Raw genomic sequence first — 20,121 nt, forward strand, 5'->3', positions numbered from 1 at the left:
TCCTCTCCCACAAGGGAACAAAGAAAAATAGCAAAGCATTTTTGGATGCCATATTTAAATAGCAGGAAAAAAAACTTAGTGAAGCTCTCCCCCAAATTCTGTTCTTGAATTTCAGACTTGAGAGGAAATCATTTACGCTAGTAAATGACACAAAGTATCTGTATCTAACCATCTCCATGTAAACTCTGTTGTAGTATGTATATATATATATATATATATATATATAATATAACTACATGTTTGTTTCAAGCTCTTACATTGAGGATGTGTATAAAGCGATTATTATTATTTTTTTACCATTGTGTAATATTTACCTAGCTTTCTACAAAAGCTGTTTCTAGTCAAAGAATGTCCTTCCATTCACTCCAAGATTGGACTTTCTCCACCTCAGCAGTAAAGACAGAGAAGCCAAAGAGCATGAATGAGGGTGAATGGTGATGCGTATTAGTGTCGAGGCTAACCACCATTCAGCGCATTCATGTATTGAAAAAGGCAGTCTCTCATTTTGAATAAAAGAAATGAATTGTTCCTTTCGTGAGAGACACATAATCACACACTCTGTCACGATTTACATTTTGTAATTGAGCATTTTATCAAATTAACAGTCACGAAGCGCATATATTCAGCAAAATAAACAAAACTGCAGCTCGGCCAACACGTAGACAAGGGCCACTTTAGCTTGTTGTGGCTCGCCTTAATTGCACTTTTCCGCCACATATACGGTTTTGTGCTCAACATCAATCAACTTTAGTGGCACAAAATACAGTTTTATACACGTTTCCCCACACTGTCAGGCTCAATTTGCACGAAAGCCAGCTGTAAAGGAAGAAGACATTGCTCTTGTCTGTAAAGAGTAAACAGACTATTTTTATCTCCCTGCCTCTAAGCTGAGACTTTTAGCCCTTTCGGCTGGTGGCTTTAAGACACCAAAAGCACTGCTGTTCAAAACCAACAGGAGGTGCAGGAGGAGGAGGAGGAGGAAGAGGAGAAGGTGGAAGGAAAGAGGAAGAATAATCCATCTTCCAGATGTGTCATTTTTTTTCTCCTGTTTTTTGCAGTCAACAGATAACAAGGCTGGTTATTCCCAGTACAGACGCTCCTCGTTATTATATCCACAGAAAATCGGTACATACAATAACAACAGACCGCTCTTTTTCGAGAGGAAAAAACACGGCAAGCTTCTATTAAGCAGAAACACACACACACACACACACACATACACACACACACACACACACAAACACCCCACACACACAGGTGGGACAGGATCCATATGCGGCTGCCTGGAGTTTGGCTCTCTTACGGAGCTGTGGCAAGAGGGAGAGTAAATTAGCTCTTGGATCCACTGGAACCAATTAATCACCCCAGCGCATACGTCAGTGCACGCCATTCGTGTGAGTGTGTGTGCACGCACGTCTGTACGTGTGTGTATGTGTGTGTGCGGCGCGCACGACGGTATGTGTGGGTATGCCCTGTGTATGTGTGTGTTAGTGTGTGCGTGCGTGCGTGTTTGTTGTGTTTAAGTGTGTGTGTGTGTGCGTGTCTGTTGTGTTTAAGTGTGTGTGTGCGTGTGTGTGTGTGCGTGCATCTGCGGAAGAGCGGGCAGACTCTGGGTACCATCGCGCTGTACAAGTTAGGACGGGAAAGCTGCGAAAATCAATGCCATTAATGAGGAAAGGCATAGAGAAGCGCAGTGTAGTGCGGCGACGATGCACATGTCGCTGTGCGTCTTCAGGGCCGGAGCCGTGTCTCCTTGGATAGGCTTCATCCCAGGGAACGGCGGCCGGGCCTTGAGGCACCCTATGCTCTGTCAGCCAAACCAAGCCGAAACAGATGTGTCCCTCTAACTCCCAACCTCTGTTTGTCAACCCGTCCATCTGCACTGGTTCTCCTCATCTCTCGTCTGTGTCTCTGTCACATTGCTTCAGTCCCTCCTCCTCTGATCTCGGAAACACTCAGAGCAGGGTGTGTGTGTGTGTGTGTGTGTGCATGTGGGTGTGTGCGTGTGTGCATGTGTATGCGTGTGTGTGTAGGGGTTGTGTGGAGGAGTGGATTAGGTTTCACAGATGGGAACGGACAAGTCGGCCTTGACACGTATCCCACTTCAAAAACACAAGAGAGAGAGAGCCGGAGACTTAAAGACACTTTTAGACCCTCCGCGCGGCACGCAGCCAGCGGCTGGCGGTGGGATTCCACCGAGCGCTGCCGGGACTCGCAGGGGGGGGGGGGGGAATGGCTCCCTCCTTAATTCGGATAGCTGCGGTTTTAGTGTTTGACGCTTGATTGGCTAGACCACGGGCGGAGCGCAGCACTGGGGGAAATGTACTCGTATCGCTCTGTGATAGGGTAAGTGCGAGGTGACAGCTTTATTCCGCGTGTTCAGGGGATTGCGCATCCACGCGTCAGTGAACGGCTGCCAGATAATCAGTAGCTTTCGCTCCGTTCTAAAAGACAAGCTGAACACAATGAGGGCACCTTTCATAATAATACCGTACTCCCCTAACGATATAATGAGCATCAATCAGTATCCATCATCAACCCGACCCTCCATCTCATCCATCCATTATTCATCCATCCGTCAGTGACCAAATCATCCATCCATCATTCATCCATCCGTCAGCGACCAAATCATCCATCCATCCACCAAACCATCCATCCATCGAACCACACATCCATCCATTTATTATCACAACCCACTTATTCCCTGAGTCTGAGAGGGACTGGAGGTGAGGGGGTTTGGGGGGGCTGGCGACTAGATACTATCCATGTAGACATAACAGAGACAGCCATTATAGTACAAAGACTCACAAACACACACACAAACACACACACACACACACACACACACACACACACACACACACACACACACACACACACACACACACAGGCAAGCTTACACATCCAAGCGAGTGTTTAGGGAATAGAGCCTCCTCAATCAGCCTAATCAGTTTATCTGCGGAGGTAAAAGGAACCCAGCGCAACTGCAGGTGGAAACCAATAGCAACACAGGATAAACATTCTGACTCCCATATACCCCCAGCCCCCCTGAACATGAATATTTAATGGAGCGCTGCAACCTTTGTGGAAAGATGACACTGTTATTCCCAGATTTATTATCCTGTTTTCCTCTGCGGTGAGCGTATCCATATATTACGTTTTCTGCCTAATTAGCTCATTTACGTGGCAGGGAATGGGGCGCGGAGGGTGGAGGGAATCCAAACGCTTGCGTCGGCCTTTGAGATTCCACGCATAACGGAGCATGATTACAGCCTATATTAGTGACCCGTAATATTTGAAGCATTCAATATAAAAGCGTGTAGATTGGAGTTCTGCAGGGATTGTGTGATGGGGTTTTCTACAACAGCGCCGGTTTTGCCGGTTAAAGGTAAATTGTATTTGTTTAAATGCTGACACGCAGTGTTGAGGCATTAAACAAATATATAATGTGCGGGCAGTTTAAAAAAAAAACTATCTTCATACCCTCTGTAATTATTGTCATTATAATTAGCATTACGCGTTTACCCACAACACAGGCAGTGTTGAAGCATATTTTAGCTCATCAGGTCTTGCCGACTGCAAATTCAATTAGCCTACTGTACCGCTGAATATATCACCATGCATTATTGAATCAATGAGGTCATTCATTCTCCCAGCCGATCCCAGTGAGTAGAGCAGCATAAGTAAAAGCCAGGTCATCGGTTGGATGGAACAGAGCCTCTTAGAAACAAAACAGCCAACTTGCTTTACCTTTTAAACAACCGCTAAGGTTCCGCCTTGAGTTTCCCTATTTGTTTAACTTCCCGGTTTTACCTTGGTTGACGAACCGAGCCAAAAACAAAAACAGAAGAAGAGGTGAGTCAGAATGGCAGGGAATGCCGCCTCAATGATGGATTGTACGTCAAAGTAGGTTAACGTTTTACCATTGAGGGATGGTGGCTGCTTGACTTTTTGGGTATGGTAATTGGGTCAGCTCCCTTATCCCTCTCCCTGTTCCCAATGCCACTGAACACGTGTAAAGCACAACACCTCCGTACCTCACCCAGAAAATCTCTCCCATATTGATGCCTGCAGAGAGAGAGAGAGAGAGAGAGAGAGAGAGAGAGAGAGAGAGAACGAGAGAGCGATAACGAGAGAGAACGAGAGACAGAGGGAGAGAGAATAAGAGAGAGAGAGCGAGAGCGAGAGAAAGAACGATAGAGAGAGCAAGAGAGAGAGAACGAGAAAGAGAAAGAGAGAGAAGAGAGAGAGAAAGGGAGAGCGAGAAAGAGACGGCTCATGACACATAGCTACGTTGTTCGTTTTTTTTCCACCTCCCTTAATGACACTTAACATGGGCCCGTTCACGTCAAAACACAAAACTTCCATCGTACGAGGAAGCCTAACATGACACTCGGTAACGGACGCCCTCATTATCGCGCCCACATCATCGTCAACGCCTGATTCTGTGGGTGGGCACTAACAGCCAAGCCGTCCTTTCTCCTGTGCTCATTAGCCAGCGACTTCCAGCCAGCGGGCTGGCTGGTGTTTAGTTTGAGTGTGCAGGTAGAGAGTTCTGCTCTGTAAAATGTCAATGGGAAGGTCAGCAGAGAAGTACAATTAGAGGGCGAGGTGCCAAAGTGCCAAGCAGGTTTGTAAATTAGAGTTTTGCCCTCTGATAAACCTTTTGGGGTCAAACTGCCTTTTCTTTCCTCTGGTGAAGATTGGTGGCTGGGCGGTGTGTGTTAAGCAGCTCCAAATGAGGCGGGATCGAATCCTGCATGATTGTAGACAAGAGAGTGGCTGCTTCGCCACTCATTCTGTGGTTTATCAGCGGCAGGCAGTGCAGGATTTCTTTAAGTCCCGTCAATGGGAGACATCTTCAAAAAGCACCAGGGCTAATCTCCATGTGTGTGCATTGGAGAGGCGTTCCTATACACTTCATAGACATAGGCATAAAGAGAAGATAGAAGAGAGAGACAAGAGAAAAGAGAGAAGAGAGAGAGAGGAAGGATGCGTCAAACTTCTGAGGAGAAAAAACGGTCCTCCAAGCAGTTTTTCCTCTGGTTCAATATCCTTATTGATACTGATCCAACAAACACACACACACACACAGACATACACAGACACACACACACACACACACACACACACACACACACACACACACACAGTGTCGCACAGTCACACACACACACACACACACACACACAGTCACACACACACAGACACACACAAGCTCTTCATGCTTCAGTCTCCCTAATCAGGCCCTGCTCTAATGCTTCCAAACTGCCTGATATCCTCTGATCAATGACATTTTAGCTCTGGTGGAAAAAAGGGAAGAAAAAGAAAAGACCATCTGACGCCGAGCGCATGGATAAGCCCAGGAAATGCGCTGCGCTGGTGTAATGCAAGCTCAGCTCCTGAATTCCTGATGGTCCTGATGGTGCTGCTGGTGGTGGTGCATCGGACCCAGGAGACAGGTGGAGCCCAGGGTGGTGCCGAAGGAGACGGAAAGGTCACAGGGGAGGGGTCATGTAAACACAGCATTACCGAGTCCTTTTGAGCACAGGCTGGATGTTTTCACTTGAACGTTTGCATAAGAAATCAACCAAGGTAGTTTGCAGTTTGTTTACTTTTTTTAACGTCGATAGACTTTTCATTTGGTTTGTTGAAATGTTCTGTTGATATTTTATGTGTATGTAAAGTGGGAGGGAGATCGGGGCGCTGTCGTTTATTCTTACCGGTTGCTACCACCTGAAAAAGTTGGTATGAACGTCAGCAATTTCGGTTCACAAATTAAGTGTTTGTATTGACTCAAGGCTATGCTGACACCACTTTTGGGGATGATTATGGTTGGATTTATTGCATTTTAAATGTTGTTTACCATTCTTGTACAAGGCTACAGGGCTTGGACAGAAACAAGTTGCTTCTTTAATAAATGAAAAGACATCACAAGTATGTCTCTAAGCTTTGATTAAAGAAACACACACACAAACACAAACGCGTATACAGATCTATGAAAACAACTATCAAAAGACACTCAGCTGTATTGTTCCCGTTGTAACCGCCTTGTATTGACAATGCTGTCTTTCACACTACACTACACTCTCTGGCTGATTCATTAAATATTTTAACAGCACATAAAACTAATTGCATGCCTTTGGGCTACATCCCTCTGTGTCCCAAGTACAATGAACTAAATCCTGTAATTGATCTAAGTGAATTGAGTTACCGGGTAGAAATGGCTTTGATCCCATGTCATCATCCCTATCTAGGGTTAAATAATAAAAAACAAAAGCAACAGTATGTAAGTTGATTTGCCTGAGTCAGTCCAGGCAATTTGCCATTGTGTGCATGGTGTGCACATGTGTGTGCGTTTGCCTGGGTCTGTCTCTCTGTGTCTGTGTGTCTGTATTCAAATAAATACCTCTAATCCCAATTACTCTCGTTTGGAGGCTAAAATTCAGACAACACAGTTAAACAATATCAATTGCCAGATATAAATTGACAGAGGGTGTGTGTGTTTAACATTCCCTCATCCGGTGGGGAGGGGTGCATTGAAGTGGGAGTGATCAGCCACCACGGTCAGTATACAGCTCTGTCATTGTTACATGATTTGAAGACTTCGTAAATAACACAGCTGTGCGGGGGAAGGAGATACCATGTGTGTGTGAGTGTGTTTGTGTGCACATGTTTGCGTTGGTGTGTGTGTGCGTACATGTGTTTGCTTGCGCATACACCTGTGTGTGTGTGTGTACATGTGTTTGTGTGTGTACGTGTGTGTGTGTGTGTGTGTGTGGGGGGGGGGGGAAGCACAAGTGCTAAGACCAACGGGGGCACCTACTCAAGCACGTACACGAAACAGAAACGAGCAGGCGCACACATTACACACACACACACACACACACACACATATAGAAAAACACACACATACACAGGTAGACACACACACACACACACACACACTTGTGCCAACAAATGCACACACATACAAACACACGTACGCACAAGCAACACCCGTTGTGCATTGTGTTCGTCATTCATAGTTCATTAACAATGGTTCAGCTTTTATCACAACACAGCACAACACACGCAACACAAGACGCTCCATTAGGAGCGCCTAGGGCAAACAGCGCTGCTCCATTGTTGCCCGACGCCAGCAGCGGTCGCCAGATGAAGACGTCATGTTTAGTCAGGTCTCGCTTAATCCCGCCGCTAAATATAACGCCACGAATGGTGCCCGGCTGACCCACGCAGCTCCGTCGTGCCTTTGATGACTCCACATCAAAGCTACGTGCTATCACTTTCAACTCTAATAAACGAATTTGCATTCTATCTTTAGGAACCTTCCTGCCCTACATGCAAAGGAAACACGTTGGGAGAAACACCAGCGCCGCCCCACCACTCCTGATGCATATTCATGTCCTGTGCTTTTTTGTGTATGTGATACACACACACACACACACACACACACACACACACACACACACACACACACACACACACACACACACACTCACACACACACAAGTGTGCACAGAACCACCTTATTTAATGTCAGAAGCTGTAAGTCTTTGCAACCCTCTTACTGACCTACATTAGCAGCTAATTATGCCTTGTATTAATTTTGGAAAGCAAAGGACTGCCAGTGTGCCGATCATAATTATAGGTTGTGGCCTCTGGTTATTACCCCCCCACACTCTGGAACCCAACGGGAACCTGGCTCAAGGCAGTTCAGTGTGTGTGTGTGTGTGTGTGTGTGTGTGTGTGTGTGCGTGTATGTGCATGTGTGTGTTTGTGTGTGTGTGTGTGTGCTTGTGTGTGTGTGTGTGTGTGTGTGTGTGTGTGTGTGTGTGTGCGTGTGTTGTGTATGTGTGTGCGTGTGTGTGTATGTATGTGTGTGTGTGTGTGTGTGTGTGTGTGTCTGTGTGTCAGCAAAGCATGCCTGAGGTCCAGCTGTGCATGATTGTAGGCTAAAACAGATGTTCATCCCTGTGCGTGCGTGTGTGCACATATGTGCACAAGCGTGCGTGTGCGTGCGTTTGTGTGTGTGTGTGTGCACATGTGCCTTTGAGTGAATGCTTTGTCAACAAGTTGAAAGGCTCTTCAAACTAACCTAAATGTATCCACTGCTGTTTATGCACCTCTTCCTGCACATGCATATGGGTGTGTTTATGAGTGTTTCCGGCTGTGTGTGTGTGTGTGTGTGTGTGTGTGTGTGTGTGTGTGTGTGTGTGTGTGTGTGTGTGTGTGTGTGTGTGTGCACGTGCGCGTCTGTGTGTGCGTGAGAGAGTGGTGTTGATATGCACTCTGACTTCCTGATCCATTTAGAGTAAAGCATGTTTACTTGGCCCTTGTCCTTGTGTTTGTGGGGGTGTGAGTGTGTCTGCAGGTGTGTAGTTGTTCCTGGAGTAGATAGGAGGTTGCACAGGAGTGTGTACACTGGTCGCCATTCTACTGCATCCATGTCTACTGCAGGACGATGTGACAGAAATGTCCCGGCCCTGAAAGCATGCGTTTGGGTTCAACTTTATTCATATTGAAATATGTGTGAAATATACGAAAACATCTCACAATTGTGACATTGTGAGTGGAAGTGTTGCTCAGAGAGTGTGTGTGTGTGTGTGTGTGTATGTGTGTAAGCGTGTGTGTGTATGTGTGTGCGGCTGTGCGTGTGTGTGTGTGTGTGTGTGTAAGTGTGTGTGTCATTCTCAGGAGGGTGACACTAGACAAAGTAAAGGGTTGGGAGTGTGCGCTGACCTGCTCTCTCAGAGGCTAACAGAGGAGACGACGGGGGAGACAGGAGAAGATGGGGAGCAGAAAGGTTAGCTGTGTGGGAGAGTAAAGAGAATAAGGTGCTTAAGAGGGAAAGAAGGAAGAAGAGAGGCATTAAGGATGGGAAATAATCACACACACACACAGAAACTGAGAGACATAGACAGAAAGAGAGACATAGAGACGGATCGAGACAGACAGAGAGAGAGAGAGAGGAAGGGACAGAGACAGAGAGACAGAGAGACAGACGATAGACAGAGAAAGAGAGAGAAAAGAATCATCGAAGTATGGCAGCAAGCCAGAGTGTGCACCGGCTATAAAAAGGATACAGGAGAACCACAGAATAACAGTGAACCCTAAACCATGTGCATATAAAACTATGAAAACACTTGGGTCTAGAGTCGTCTGTGTAATTTTCAAATGAATGTATGCGCTGTGTGTGTGAATTCACCCAGACATGGGTGTCTGATGTCTGTGTTCGCCCATAGGTGTTGTGTGTGTGTGTGTGTGTGTGTGTGTGTGTGTGTGTGTGTGTGTGTGTGTGTGTGTGTGTGTGTGTGTGTGTGTGTGTGTGTGTGTGTGTGTGCGTGCGTGTGTGTGTGTGTGTGTGTGTTCGCCCATAGGTGTGAGTTTGTGTGTGCGTGCGTGTGTGTCAGGGGAAGTTGTCCCACAGAGGTAATTGGATCGGGGCGGGAAAACAAAAGTGGGAACCAGCTTGGGTCGGGGCGAGGCGGACTGGCACAGCTGGAAAAGCAAGAGGTCCTCTCTTTAAACTCAGGGGGGCGCCTTCACCAGGGGAGCCCAGGGCCAGTGGACCGGCCTTGGGGCGGGTCGGCCCGGAGAGACCCCGGCTGCGGGGGGCAGATGAGGGGCTTCAACACCAGGTGCTCTGAGGCGGCGGCAGCCTCAACAACAAGGTTGGATCTGTTTTGTGTCAGCCTGCCTTTGTTGTCGAACACAACCACCCTACCAGGAATCCATGTTTGGATGACACAGCACAATTTTTTTTTTCTCTCCCCGAAAATAAATAAAAGTGCTTTTATCAGCCCCGACGAAAAACGGACAGCACGTAGTGTAGTAGTAATTGCGATTTTCTGGGAATTGTTGTAAAAGCGGGGGAGGGGGAGGGGAGAGAGAGTAGCCTAAATTGGCTAATAGGTAGATTGGAACTTTTAAAGGCTTTGGCCGGCAAACACACCGCCATTGTAAAGGGGGAAATTGCCCGTTAAAGAAAACATCCCAACAGCTCCCTTTCTCCTGTTTTGGCACCGCAAACTCCCGACACCAGAACCACGATACACGGGTTCACCTCGTAGACATTATGTTAACACACACAAAGAAAAACCGATGCGGTTCTAACAATCCAGGCAGAGGAAATGTGTACTTGATAAAACCTATTTAAAAAACGAGAGGGGGGTGGGGGTAAAGGGGGGGGGGGTCCAGACTGCCGAGGTCTGCACTTTTTTGTGACGGCCAGAGGAGCCCCCATCGCCCATACAAGCAAGTCATTCTTCTGGGGGCCCGCGGGAGTGTGGGCGTCTCGGCGATGTAAGTGCGTCTGGAGGTGATAAAACAGCACAAAGCACATAAATAATGACTTAATGAGGCCCCCCCACCCTCTCATATAGTGATGACGACCACGTTTCTTTTTTCCCTGCCCGCGACACCGGCAGCAGGCTGGTGTGTGTGTGTGTGTGATGTGTGTGTGTCTGTTAGTGGGAGGGGTTTTGGTACACATCTGGTTTCCAGGTGTGCGATACTTTTCGTTTCTGCCCATATTTTGTAGCTCACACGCTGCTTGCCGACATTAATCTGGGACATTCTGCCCTATTCCATGAGCATCAATCTTGGCCATGGTTCCGGTTTTTGGAAATATGCAATATGCGATGCACTCGCTCCCTTCACATCTGGCTGATTTGAGAGTCACAGCATAAATCCTCAACACCGGGTTGCGTTCCATTTTGTGGGATAGGGTGTCATAAATATGTGTGTGTCTGTGGGTGTGTGTGTGTGTGTGTGTGCGATGCTTGTGTGTGTGTCTGCATTTGATTTGTGTCTTATGTCACAGAGCAACGGATCAATAGAGAGAGGTAGAGAGACAGAGAGACGGAGAGACGGAGAGAGAGAGAGAGAGAGAGAGAGAGAGGGAGAGAGAGAGAGAGAGAGCATGAGTGGAAACAGACATGGAATCGGACTGACATTCACACTCTACTACAAAGTCTAATTACTCAGGCAGAGAAATCAGAACAGTTTTGCTAGCTTTCAAACAATGGCAAGCCTTGTGCATACACACACACACACACACACACACACACACACACACACACACACACACACACACACACAGACACACACACGCTCCAATTAAGCACCTTTATACTGTTTTGGTGTTAATTATGCTCCCAAGATTCACTGCTTTGATTAAGTGTCAGACGTGCACACACACATACGCCCGCACTCTCATTATAGCTGTTGGGCCATGACACACACATAAACACACACTGACACACACACACACACACACACACACACACACACACACACACACACACACACACACACACACACACACACACACACACACACACACTCCTGTGCACTCACATGAATGCAGGGTCGCTGTATTTAAAAGAAAACAACCATTAATTGATTGGGTTTTCAGTTGGCTGAATGTCACCGCTCCACAAAGAGACACAGGGGACATAAGCAGGGAAGAGTTTAAAAGATGGCAACCAAAAGAAAAGAAAAAGTTAAGCCGAATTATTATCTAATCTGTAACAGAATCAGCATGGATATCAGAGAGGGGGGGGGGAGCTCACATGCATGAAGGTGGATGGAGGGTGTGTTGAGTGTGTGTTTGCGTGTGTGTGCATGTGCGTTTGTGTGTTCAGCTCCAATGAGGACAATGACAGGTTACAGAAGGCTTGTGCCGTGCTTACCCTGCATCCTGACGGGTGGTGGCACACAGCGGAACGAAAGTGTGTGTCTGTGTGTGTGTGTGTGTGTGTGTGTGTGTGTGTGTGTGTGTGTGTATGTTTGGAGGAAGGTACGGGGCTTAGATATAAATATAATTATACAATTGCACTTCCTTGTCCAATGTACCACCCTTAAGAAGACGCATCCTGAAACATGAACCAAAAGGATTACCTCAGTCGGCCACCGGCCCTTAGCAAGGATTCCCAGGGACCTGGATACTTAGAGATGACAACAAAAGGGCAAAACCAATGGAAATCCACCCCCCCTTGTGCTTATGCCTATTTTAAACTAGGATGGAAAAATGGCAGCTCACAGTCCATAGGGGGAGAGAGAAAAAAAGAAAACACATAATTGTTGCTCTTCTTCGCCCCTATAGCAGGCGCCTTAAACCAGCAAAGCCTGTCAGGGCTCGCAAGGGAACCCGGCAGTACAGACACCGAGGCAGAGAGGATAAGAGAGCAGGCAGCCTTAGTGTCTGGTGCTGCTGGTGGCAGAGGAGGTGGTGGTGGTGGTGGTGGTGGTGGTGGTGGGGGATCTGTGTGTACGTGTGTTTATTTTTAGATGCATCACTGCAACAATAGCGCCCCGGTGTCCCGGCAGGTGGACAGGGGACTGCTATGTGTGGAGGACCTCACCCAGAGGGGCCTTGCTCCAGGGCACTACGTAAGCCTGTCTTCCTGCGCTCCTGAAACCACGCGGTCATCACTATGCAAAGAAGGTGTCCCCGGCCGGGCGATTAATCAAGCAGATTTCTTTCTGCGGGGAAACGGAAAGTGTGTTTTTCAACGCGGCGACCTCGGCTGATTGCTTGGAATGTCATGAGGAGGAGGTCAAACAGAACGCTGTTTCTGTTTGTCGTTGTGTTTCTGTTGTCGTGTCGTTTCTGTTAACGCGACAGCAGAGGTGCGCAGAGTTAAATGGTGCGGGTTGGGTGGTGCGTTTTTTTTCTTTTTACGTCAACGGAATAAATGACGGAGGTAGAGCCAGGGGTCGGGCGTAGAGTGAGGTCGACGGGGAGGGCTGGAACAGAGAGGGTGGTAGGGTGGGATAGAGATAGCGATGGAGACAGAGAGAAGGGGACTGCGCGACTGAGAGAGAGAGAGAGAAAGAGAGAGAGAGAAAATGCGGAGCTAAGGCCTCCTGTCACAGAGTCTGGTGGTGGAACCGGAGAAGTGTACTTTGGGCTGGGCTAGGCCGGGCGGGTGACCTCTGAGAGGCATGCTTACGCCCATTTAAAAAAATAACAGCACTGCACGAGCAACAAACACTATAAATACATCTTCCTCCTGGAACCCAGGCGGCACTTTTGAGGGGGCAACTTCTCTGCGTGTGTGCCTTCCTGTCTTTATTGTTTTTCCGAGACTCTCTAGTGTGTCTCTCTCTCTCCGTTTGTCTCCCTGGCAGGTGGTCTGCCTTTATGTGTGTGTGCGTGTTTGTGTGTGTGTGTGTGTGTGTTTGTGTGTGTGTGTATGTTTTCCTCTGTCAGGTGATGTACTTCTAGTCCTTCCCCTGCTCGGCTGTCACAGATGGCACCTCTGACGCTGGGAGTTTTGTCATCCAGCCAACTTTGTTATGGTCCGACTCTGTCTGTCTCCCTGTCTGTCTAGTTGCCTTTCTCTCTGTCTGTATGCCGGCCTCACTGTGTCTGTCTTTCTGTCTGTCTCTCCCTATCTGTCAAACTGTTTTTCTAGCACTTCTCTCAAATATGAGACTCCTAAGAAGTTGAAAGGTTTATCAACTGCACAGGGTGTGTGTGTGTTCGTGTGTGTGTGTGTGCGTCTGTATGTGCATGCGTGCGTGCGTGTGTGCGTGCGTGTGTGAATGGCGCTGCGCTTGCCTGTGCTTGTTATAGTTGAATAAACCTTCTGCAGGGCAGAAGAGGATAAAAAAAACTAAACACACACACACATACACACACACACACACACGCACACACACACACACACTCACACGCTCATAAGAATCTCCCCAAGGTCTCACCTGGGAAACGCAGCAGCAGAGGCACGAGGGCGAACAGGCAGAGCTATCTCTTAAACGCAACACAGTTCCCAGGGGACTCCTGTAACTCAATAGACCCGGAGCGGTAGAACGGCGGGGGAAAAACCTAAACACTCAAGGCACTATAACACTAGAATTACCTCATCGTCTTACCCGGCAACTGATACAACCCCCCCCCCCCCCCATGGTGGGAGGCGAGGAGAGGGCCAATACCTGGCTAGACTTCTAATTGACTGCGGAGACGTTTGTGATGTTCCATAACACGCAGGCCCTTTGAAATAAAAACCCCGTCACCAGACACAATAGCGGTTTTTGGAGTTCTCAATCGCTGGTTTCTCACGCGCGCAGCTCTCTCGCTACTGTAGATGGTAATCAGCCAGCGGCTTAATGTGTGGAGTGCTCAAGGGGAAGCTATGCGTGTGAGCAACCAGGGGGGCGAAGGGGGTGGGAAGAGGGCTTAAGAACACTTGGGGGGCCCGCTTAAGGATTTATCTTGGGGAAAAATAAAGGGCAATATTGACGGATGGACTGGAGTTGGGTTATTATTCACTGCTCGTGGTTAAGGCCAAACCGCACCTCCTGTGTGTGCTCTCACACTCGAGAACTAAGACGGCATTGTGTCTAGTTAAACAGAGTTGTTCACCCCCCCCCCCCGACACATGCACACACACACACACACATACACTCAGACACATGCTCAATTGCAGACAAGCCGCATACATATTCATGCATGAACACACACACACACAGAGGGCTTTCATGAGAGGCCTTTATTGGGCTCTCACCTCTGAGTGTGCACCTCTGCTTGTGCATGTCTGTGTGTCTGTGTGTGTGTGTGTGTGTGTGTGTGTGTGTGTGTGTGTGTGTGTGTGTGCGTGCGTGCGTGTGCCGGACCACTGCTAGAAAACAATAAGTAGAGAACATGAAGTATTCCACTACTGCCAGACTCAAATCCATTCATCCGTTGATAGTTTTCTCCTCAATCTCCTCTCTCTATCCCTTCCTTCCTCCCTCTCCCTCCCTCCCCATCCATCCTTTTCTCTTGACTGATCCATGCACCCTTGAACAAAATCAAATCTCTCGTGTTTCCATTTTGTTTCTTGCGAATCCGGTGTGTCTCACCTCTTTATATTCCAACATGACGCTATCTTCAAATTCACCTCCCCCCTTCCTCTCTCTCTCTCTCTCTCTCTCTCTCTCTCTCTCTCTCTCCCTCTCTCTTCTTCAGCACCTTTCTGGCGTTGACAGATGAAGTCCGCAGGCAGATGCATCTGGGGACCAGGCCAGTGCCCCGGGAGGGGAACACATATACTTAACAATCCCTCTCTTCTATACACTAGTCAGCTCTGAATGTCAGCATTTCGCTATCCCTCTATCACCGCCACAATCTCTCACAATCTCTCTCCCCTCGCCCTTGGATCCCTCCTTTCTTACTACTTTTTTTTCTTTAAAAGAAAAAAGGAACTGAAAAGAAATCTACGATACAAACTCAAGCTGGTTGGTATCTACCCCAGCCTTTATCCTCACCACCCGATCTCCCTGCTTCTTTTTTGTCTATATATCGCTCCTCTGAACACCCCTGTGAATCCCGCCTCCATTCCCATTTTCTATATTTTTTGCATTTATTCATAATAGTTATCCTCTATATAGAAGTAGCAATGCCTTTCCAAGATTTTATCAGAAACATTCAAGCCACTGCGGCTGAGAAGGCAACACCGTGTGCTGCTGCTGTGTTTGTGTTTCTCTCTTTCTGTCTGTTCAAATACCAAAGGTTTGATTTACCATCGCAACTTCGATGCAGTTGTTGTTGTTGTTGTTGTTGTTGTTGTTGTTGTCGTCGGGGACGGGGGAGGTTGCTCCATGATTAAGCCCTGCGTGATCATTTCAAAGAGGGGCATAAATGCGCTAATTCGCTGATGATTAAAGGATTCTCATTTAAGATCGTCTTGATGATCACACCGAGAGCGAGCGTCTGTGCCTCGGCACCACGTGAAGTTTCCATCGCACCGCACACATCTCCTCATCAAAAGAAACCGTTTTAGTATTCACCCCCATCGAGATAACAGGGTGACGTGGTAATCACAAGGGGAAGGCGGATAAAGATCCTTAAATACATTCACACACGCATACCCTCACACTTACTTTACACACATCTATCTATATTTCTAAGCATGTGTACATCGCACACAACGTATGCTCACACACACACACACACATTTCTTTTGGCGTACATTTAAATATGTCAATATACTAAGTAGAAATAAGCAAAATTGTCCAAAAGTGGCCCGTTGTCATCCGAGCACACTGGAAGAAATATATATATCTCCCTGCCTCATACATACATGCCTCAAAGTCATTCATCCTGAAGGCACAGCCGGCCAGGTGACAGCTCGCAGAGATAGCGTGGTCGAGTGTGTGGGGGTCTGAGATGGTCTCTGGCTTCAGCGTGTGTACGGGCGGGGGTCCTCGTGTGGGTCAAAGCTCTCGGTGTGCGATGATATTCCATGATTCCCCACACCCAGCTGGTCCTCTGACAATCAATCCATCAGGAGACAAAGACAAGGAAAAGCCTCTGCCCGCAGCTTCCCCACATCGCTCACCTTAAACTCCCTCTTCACCTCCTTTCCCCTGACTCATTACAACTTGTCAGGCTCTCTGTCTCTCTACCCTTTACCGTCCTCCTCACCCTTAAATCTCTTTTAGTCTCCTCAGCCCCCCCGTTCCTTCTCACTCTTTTTCTTTCCTCCTTTGTACAGCACCTCGCAATCTGTAAGCCATCGACGATATCTGCTTATGAAATCAAAAAGCTGAGTTGAAGTTGGCAATCGAGGTTGCTTACACTGGACTTGGGGTACGTGCATCATCACGGACGGTGTGCCCTCGGAATCAATTAGTGATAAACTAACATCCTGTGACGGTGTTGACAGTAAGGGCAACCGTCTCATCCATTGTAAGTCATCTCTTTCACCAAAATCGTTCATCCAAAGACCCTAGCAGCGATAGAAAATAAGGGCTCAGAGCCATCAACACATACAACTTCTCTGCTCCTCGACTGTGAATCCAGATCATTTGTTAAGTCTTTACTTTAACACCCCTCCCTGGCATTGTGGTTGCGCTGTTTAGCATGCAGTGTGAAATCACACAACCTCCCCTTTGTGTTTTACAAGGCTGTTTCCCGACTGGAGGTATTTTCTATGTGTGTGTGTCCGTGTGTGTCCGTGTATGTGTGGTGTGTGTGTGTGTGTGTGTGTGTGTCCGTGTGTGGATGTGGGGTCATGAACCAGGGTTGTTTGGTTGGGGGGGGCTCAATTGCAAACAGTTGTAAAGAAGACTATCCACCTTAGAGAAAATACATCCATCGCTAGTCCTCTAACGTTGATAGAATAAACATGTAGCTCGTTATTGCGAAGGCATCGCTGTCTTACATGCATTCATAAGCCTCACCTACAATTTCCAAGAGACCTTCAACACGATTACTACGGCAACCGCCAAGGCCTTTCGACCCCTGATAGGGTAAAGATTCAGCGTATATTATGAATTGGGCAGCACACAACACATCCATTTCCTTTGTGAATGGCAAATAGTCTTGATTGTCAGTGCAAACCTGGATGTAGCCATGGCAACGCGGTACGGCCGCAGTGAAATCAGAGGAGAAGACGATGGAAGGAAGAAAGACAAGATAAACACTTGTTAAACTTCTGTGAGACACCGGGTCTACTGTGAGAACGTTGGATGTTGGAGTAAACACTGAAATCACAGCCTTGGAGGGGAACCCTCTTGGCTATTTTCTGATATAATAGAGTGCTATATCATATGTGTGTTGTAAATAAACCTCCGAAAATTAAGACAATTTCCACCATTTTCCACATCGCCGCCGAGGAGATCGCAAAGTGGACCTTGTTAATCAGACTCACTAACCAAGAAAGACCAGAAACAGTTGTCCATCTTCCTAGCTCCTAACTGCTAGTGAGGGGGAAAATGGAGGGACGGGAGACTGAGGCTGCACCGTATAGCACTGCACAGGGTCGTATAGCTTCACTTCACTCATTATTATACGTGGCGCGCCACTAGTGTGCTGATTTTGTTTCTTTTGAGGTAAGCAACTTTTGCACTAATAAAGGCCTGGAGAGCCCAGGGTGAGGACAACTTTCCCCGAGGTGGTCAGCAGAGTTACCTCGGCCGTTCCCCTTCTCCAAGCATAAAAGTTCAAATGAACTTAAACACAGACATGTCTGAGCGTAGCCATCGGGACTCATAAGAAGATTCCCTTAAGCTGTTGGAGCCCTTCAATCAGGGCGTAGGAGGAGGAGGAGCAGAGAGAGAGAGAGAGAGAGAGAGAGAGAGAGAGAGAGAGAGAGGGAGAGACAAGAGAGAGAGTGAGAGAGAGAGAGAGGGAGAGACGAGAGAGAGAGACAGAGAGAGAGAGAGAGAGAGAGAGAGAGAGAGAGAGAGAGAGAGAGAGAGAGAGCGAGAGCGAGAGCGAGAGCGAGAGAAGAACAGCAGAGGAGGTAATAGCCATGTTGGCTGCAATGCTTAAATAGTCTGTTTGCTACTAGAAGGAGAAGAAAACTAAAGGGGGGGAGGAGGGGGAGACAGTGAAGCACTTCACCCGGTTTTTGTTTGACACTTGAGAAGTTTACACAAACCCCAACAGCAGAGGTGAATCAACAAACGTATATACGGCCTATCGCCTCCATGGGAATCTCAAACGAAGCGTTCACCTTTATCTTCTCTTTTGGTGGCGGTGGGGGGAGGGTGGAGGTGGTAAACAATGGCCAGCGGCCCTTCTTGCTGGTGTCACATGAATGAGTCACTGAGGAGAAAACCCTGAATAAAAGAATCTACCAGCACACCAAGGGGACCGGAGGGACGGCGCTAATGACAGTTAAGTTTCCGCGTGAATGACAATGCCTTTCGCTCTTCAACGCCCCACCGGGGTGTCGTACCCAGGAGATGAGCAAGATAACAAATATTACCACAAAGGGCCTGTCACTCAGTCCGTTTCCAAGGAGACCGTCTGCGCTCGTCAGGGCGGGCCGAGCCTTTTTAAATCCGAGGAGAAATTCCTTAAAAGCCAGGGCTGATTGCGGCATCTGTTGCTGATGGTGCTGCACCCCGAAATTCCCAACAGGGCTGAGTTCCCTATCACACCAGTAATCATCCACTGGTCCTTTGAGCGAGGTGGCTGAGAGGGGGCCTCTGAGGTGAGCCTCCCTAAGTACTCCGTATAAACACTTGTGCTGTCACAGCTCCTCTGATATGACATCCTAGCTGAGTGGTTTGCGGTTTTTTTTTTTTTTTTGTACTTTCTTTGTCCAAGCTTCTGCTATATTTTTGTGTTACCTTATGCTTGTTTATTCCTGAATAGAAAATGTTTGTGTGGTGTGTGTGCGATTGTAAGTGCGAGTCGCTCGGCTGTATAATAAACTAAAAATCCTCTCCCTCTATCTCTCTCTCTATCCCCCCTCCCCTCCCTCTCTCTCCCTCCCTCTCTCCCTTCCTCCCCTCCCTCTCCCCTCCCTCCCTCTCCTTCCCCTCTCTCCTTCCCCTCCCCTTCCTATCTTCCCCCTCCCTCTTTCTCTCCTCTTCTCTCCCCCCTGTCTCTCCTTCCTCTCTCCTTCCCCTCTCTCTCTCATCCCTCCCTCCCTCGTGCTCTCCCTCTCTCCTCTTCTCCCCCCCCCCGCTCCTCTCTCTCTCCCTCTCGGCCCCTCCCTACCCACCCCTCTTCTTCCCTCCCTTCCTTGGGGAGTTAAGCATCCGGAGCCTAATACAAGGGGGGGGGGGTTGACCTGTGTGACTCTAAAGTAATTCAGCCATCTGGATAAGGGTCAATGTTTTCCTTCCTGGAGTACACAGTGTGACAGGAGACAGCAGCACGGACACTGGGGCATGCAGGGTCCCCGGGGCCAACCGTTCAGAGGAGCCCAGAGCCATTCATCTGAGCTGAGGCTGCTACTGCTGCTGATTTTTAAACCAGCAAAACAGCCCCATATAAAACTACAGGGCTATAAAACTACAACAACCACAAGCCCACATGAATGAAAATGACATGAAACAGACACTGTATGAAAAAAAAAATAGATAGAGAGGAGAGAGATAGATAGAGAGAAAGAATGAGAGATGGATAGAGCCGGAGTGATCGATAGAGAGCAGGAGAGAGAGAGATTGATAGTGATAGAGAGATGGATAGATTGAGAGCAAGAGAGAAAAAGAGAAAAAGAAAGAGAGGGAAATATAGGAAGATAGAGATTGATTGATAGAGATTGGGATATATAGATAGAGATACATAATAGTTAGATTGATAGATGGATAGACAGATCAATAAATAGAGATACATCCAACCGGCAGCATAATAGACTTGCCTAGGGCATGGAAAATACCTAGCATAAT

The 20,121-nt window shown here is 47.7% G+C and overlaps 1 protein-coding gene across 1 annotated transcript in view; it reads right to left on the reverse strand.

The window, feature by feature from the left end:
- sema5a (sema domain, seven thrombospondin repeats (type 1 and type 1-like), transmembrane domain (TM) and short cytoplasmic domain, (semaphorin) 5A) overlaps positions 1–20,121 on the reverse strand; it is a 122,779-nt gene that overhangs the window by 101,482 nt on the left and 1,176 nt on the right. The window lies entirely within an intron of this gene.

This window comes from Pollachius pollachius (assembly GCF_949987615.1).
Source record: "Pollachius pollachius genome assembly, chromosome: 17".
Taxonomy (NCBI): domain Eukaryota; kingdom Metazoa; phylum Chordata; class Actinopteri; order Gadiformes; family Gadidae; genus Pollachius; species Pollachius pollachius.